The following is a 5,555-nucleotide window of genomic DNA, read 5'->3' on the forward strand; positions in this document are numbered from 1 at the left end:
TTTAATACAAGAGAGGATTTTGCTCATTTTAGAAACCACAGCTCGGCATTGCATGTCATTATTAAGCTTGTGATCTACCAGAACCCCCAGATCCTTCTCCACCATTGATTCCCCCAATTGTACCCCCCTAGTATGTATGATGCATGCATATTCTTAGCCCCCAAGTGTATAACCTTACATTTATCAACAATAAACCTTATTTGCCACATAGTTGCCCAATTATACAGTGCATTACGCATTACGTCATATGACTCCCTCCCAGAACTGTCCGGCCGCAGTGTAGCCGTCATTCGGCTATCTGCAGTTGGCAAGTAGTTAATAAATTTGCCTTCTCTTTGTCCCCAGTCACCCACTCTAGATTATTTTGTGAAGGGCCTACATGCTCGGACCGAACCTTTTTACTATTAATATATTTGAAGAATTTTGGGTGGTTTGTCCTGCTAACTTTTGCAATCTGTCGTTCATTTTCAATTTTTGCTGACAGAGATCAGAATTATTTTATTTTTGTGTTGTTTTGTTGAAATCAACAAGTGTGTCAAGCAGTCAGTGAATCTGCTTAATTAAATCTAGGGTGCACCTGATGATGTCATTCATGACAAAAAGTGTAGGGCGGAGTCATGTACACAGGTTACCATCATGTGCGACCGGCCCGTGGCTATTTTGGATGCTTGAAGGATTCGATTTTTTGTTTGTATATGCTTACCTATGTCTACTATCATGTGAGTGCAATTATATCTGAAATATCTGTTATATTGCGGATTTCACACTATGTGGAGCAATCTTCTTTTGCATGTTTAATGCCATGAGTTTTGGTCTCATTCGGAGCGGCTACAGATACTCTAACCAGGGATCATTGTTGGAGGATCTTCAGCATTTCTCTCTTGTGGATTCAGAGGAAGATCCTGCTTGCCAGCTTTTCTGGTGGTTACACAACAAGGCGTGATTGACCACTCTTAACAGGGGGTCATATCTCTCTGGTAAGCCTTTTATGTGAGTGGTTGGTGACACATAAGCTATCCTTGGATTTTCCTGTTTCATCACAGACTTTGGGGATTTTTTCCTTTATTTGAGATCTTATGATGGACATTTAAATTATCACTAAGTGTTTGTAATTTTGTTTATATTAAGCGCTGCACTTTATATGCACATAGTAATGTAGAAAACCACTGCCTATAAGGATGAGTGGGCTATCTCTAGGCACACCTGTCCTAAATCTATCCATTCTTATATGTGCTCCTACTATGGAGGCTCTAGAAATTTTGACTTAGGACCACAGTATATACAAAGCACCATTGGTGTTGCTTACGCATATAATTGCAAATGTATGCAAACAAAACTCCCTGTTTTTAATGCAAACTGTTAGACAGGGCTAATTCAGTTGTTTTTAGGCTAGTCGGTAAGTGTACTGGGAAATATTTTGTTTATTTATGCTGTGCATTCCCCTTTCATGTGCATCTTGCTGCAAAGGCCAGTTATAGATTGGGGCGGTTGCCACTTTCTTGTATAGAAAACCACTTTGCAACCTTTTAAAGTGCTCAAACCAAGGATAGTAACATGCATTAAAAAAGTGCCAAAAAGCTTAAAAAATTAAAGGGGCATTTTCACAGCATTTGTAAGCAGTCATTTTCAATGGCAATTGAAACATGCCCTTAGGTGCATCTTTGTTTTGAGTGTTTTCAAGAGAGGATGAGTGAATTGGCAGACTTGCAAATTGGGGGAACTATGATTCTCTTAATTCTCCTGAATTTGATTGAAGTCCATGGATCTAGAAAACCAGGATGAATTGTTCAGTTTCAGGGGATCTTCTAAACTGGTTCATGAAAATTCAGGTTAATTGGAGTATTGCATCTCTTCTGCAGCCTATGAGATTGGGACTTCAATCCCTATCTGCCTAATTTAAAATTCTACTTATTTACAGGTTGTATTTGGATAATTTCTAGCCTATTCCTGCTAATCTGAATGACAAAATCTGAACTTCTTCCTGCTGGTTGCACGCATATATGCCACCTCTCGGCGGGTGAGCTTTAATGATGAGTGGCTGCATATATGAGTCTATATGTAAATAGTTTACTGTGCTAAGAGCGTGCTCCTTGTGCGCTCCCAGTACAGTAATGTACGTGTCACAGAAAGCTCCAGATGCATACTTGCGATTGGGAGCTTCCAATCATGTGACCACTGTGACAGACAATCATAACAGTCACATGATCGTAATGCTCACCTTCCAACATTTTCCCCACACATTTACTTCCATGAATTCTGTGGCATGCATTCACTATGCCCTGTGGGTAGCACTGCTTTGTCACACATATAAAAGATTACATTTGAGAAGCGGGCATGATAGTCTCATTATTGAGAAGGTAATAGTAGTATCCATTGACTAATGCGGAGGGAGGCCTGGTGAATTTTGGATGTGAATTGGTTTTCATATTCCTATACATATATTATGTATTTTTGTGTTCCAGCTCTTACATTCCAGGAGGTCCCTGACATATATTGGGAACACATCTGTTGAACACATGGTTTACTCGAATTTAAGTGGGAAACCCACGGAAATCCAGGATAACTATCGCATCATTACACAACTCTGCCTTATATGGTGCTCTATTTGCTAAGATGACCCTAAACTGAAGACGCTAAGTGTTTTTTAACATGATTTTATTTTTTTCATATGTACACCGTGCTTATGTTTAACCTCCCTATGATCTATGTGATCAAATAAAGTATTGTTAAAAATTCTTTTGAATTCATATTACTCCGCGTGGATCATCTAGTAACCTTCTTTTTCAGGTAGGGGTGTTCTTGTCACACTACCATATTGTTTAACACATATAAAAAAGCCTGCCTTCTGAACTACAGACGTGCTCAGAGGAGGAGTTTCAGGAGGCGGAGTCAGTAGAGGAATCACCGCTTGCAGGCAGCACAGTACCATGGGATATGTAATCCCTAGAAATTAAATTACTAAAGTAGAGGAGAAACTGCTAAGCATGCAGGGAATCCAGGAATTTGTGTAAAGAGATGGCTAGCAGACAGACAGAAATCACAACGCAATTTTTCAAGTAAGCTTATACTGGATTGTCTAAAAATAACTATTGTTTTTATTGCTATTAAAATGCTATTACAATGCTGATGTTATAAAATGAATATTCCGGGACCCTAGAACTGCTTTACGGAGGTTAATACACGGTAAAAACACGGAATCTCAGAAAGAAAATGTATGTATCAAAAATGAGGCTGCCCTAAATTTGAATGGTTATCATTACGATGGGTAAATACATGGGAAGTGACTCTGGTTGATCTGATTTTATCCTGACTATTGATGTAATAGCTTATTCCCCACACTATTTGCCTCTGAAACTCTATTACCTTTTAATGTGATATCTTACTCTACATTCACAAATGGTCTATTTAACAAATGGCACGTGTGATTTTGAATGGAGAAGCCAAATTATATATTGTTCAGAAATAAAACAAAACAAGGAACCAGTGGTATGTATACTTGCTTTATTTCAACAATAATGAATGTTGATGGAACCATATGGTGTTGTCGTATTATAATACAGTATATAACTTGATTGATGGAGCCGAAATCTGCAAGCCTGCCAATGTTTATTGTAATATGTAGCTGACACCTTCAGAATCCTGCACAAGATTTCTTGTAGTGTTTAAGGAGCAACTGTTTAATTATCTTTCCCTTAAATTTTAGTCTTTCCTATTCTCTATGCAGTACGTAGTCTAAGCTTCCATGGATGCTGTGCCTTTTGTGTACTACCAATTGCAAAAGTGACACATTTTTTTTAGTAAAAATAAAAATGTATCTGCATTCCTGATGCATAAACTGTTGAGATGACCAAATTGAGTTTCAAAACTTTTAGGAAGCAGTGTTTATCTTGTTGTCAATGGGAGGGATTTCTTTACAGTATACCATACTGTATCTGAATTGTCTACATTTGACCCTTCATCAAAAAATTGGAAATCTGAGCACCAAGGTAGTTCAAATAACATCAATGCTCCACAAAGCTGCTTTCTTTAGCATCAGAGTTTGCTTTTGAAATGTTTTTTTTTGGCTCTAGATACAGCAAACAATTGAGAAGCAATGGACTGCTGAGAACAGTGGAATAAAGTATTATAGCTCCTTTCAGAGGTGGCTCAAAGCTGCTCAAATGTTTGACTTGGAGGATTCTAAGAGTTTAGCTTTGGAATTGTTTCTATGCAATCTTGATGGTGCACTGTCCAGGCTAAAGTTCAGTAGGACGACACATTTCATTCAAACCCTTTGGTCAAATTTGCATAGTTCATGTCACAAGGTGCTGCAATATGCAAACATCTCTTTGCTCACAGGCCCTCTTTATATACAGTATATGCTTTTCTTTTTTGTTATCAAATATAGCACCCTACAAAATAGTTTCTAGGTTGGTTAGGTAAATTTAGTTATTTTGGCTCCTCTGTAATCAGTGGAGCAGTCTGTGATTGATTTGAGCTGTTCTATGTTTCATTGGTTGCAGGTTTGATTGTTTCCCCCTGCCTCCTGGGGCATTGTGGAATGTAGTGGGCTGGATAAAACAAATCAGCAGGCTGAATATTTATATTGTCTCAGTCAATCCCTGGGGGAGAGTGCCCAGAGGGTGGACGAGGTGTGCATAAATAGTCTGGACCTAGGGAAGTCTGGGTCTTGTCCAGGAAGAGAAATTCCAAGCCTGAAGGGCTGCTGCCCTTCTGGGCAGTCCAGCTGAAGTTGTACATGAGGTCATCGAGGTCCCAACTATGCTAGAGCTGAAGGGTCTATTTTCCTGAGGATCTTTGGAATTGATCAAGGGGATAACAATGGGAGACTGGTCTGGAGAGCTCACGTGTGAATATCTGGCTGATATTGGAAGGAGGCATCCAAGTATCCGAGGACATTTTGAGTACAGACCCGAGTGTACGATCCTATTGGGTGCCCGCTTCTACAATCTCTTGTGCATTTTTGAAAGTTCTTACTTGGATTGGAACTTTTTGTATGGTCGCATTGTTGCTCAATTCTTTATCTGTGACATAGAAGGACTGTGCTAAGAAGCTTTTGCCAGAGTGTTCTCTTATTGTTATACACTGTTACAGGAGTATCTCACAGCTTCCCTGCACCTTATCCAAATTTGATCAGCAATAAATACTGAAAAGAAAAAACCCCTGGACTGTCCATTGAGCCAAAAGAGTGACTGTTGCTGTGCGCCTGGCTGCTGTTACACTAAACTGGAGGAAGAACCTAGGACTAATCAGCGGGTCACTACACAAGCAATTAGTTGCATTCAAAATTGCATAGCTTCATGTGTGAAGTGTGGTTGCACCCATTATTGTAGTCTTTCATTTCAGTGAACTAAACTGTCTGTGTGGTAAAATTTCAGTGTAGTCTTGAACACCTGGCTACATGTAAATGTGAACATAACCATTATATGCTAAAGTTAAATTTCCTAACCTTGTTTTCATGCACCAGTGAACATGAAGACCGCACCTAAAAGGAGAGACACTTAACTGAGGCCTCAACAATTTCAAATTGTGTTTGACAAAAAGACAACCAGAGC

This window comes from Staurois parvus, unplaced genomic scaffold (genome assembly GCF_062004578.1).
Source record: "Staurois parvus isolate SC_StPar_1 unplaced genomic scaffold, SC_StPar_1.0 ptg000276l, whole genome shotgun sequence".
Taxonomy (NCBI): domain Eukaryota; kingdom Metazoa; phylum Chordata; class Amphibia; order Anura; family Ranidae; genus Staurois; species Staurois parvus.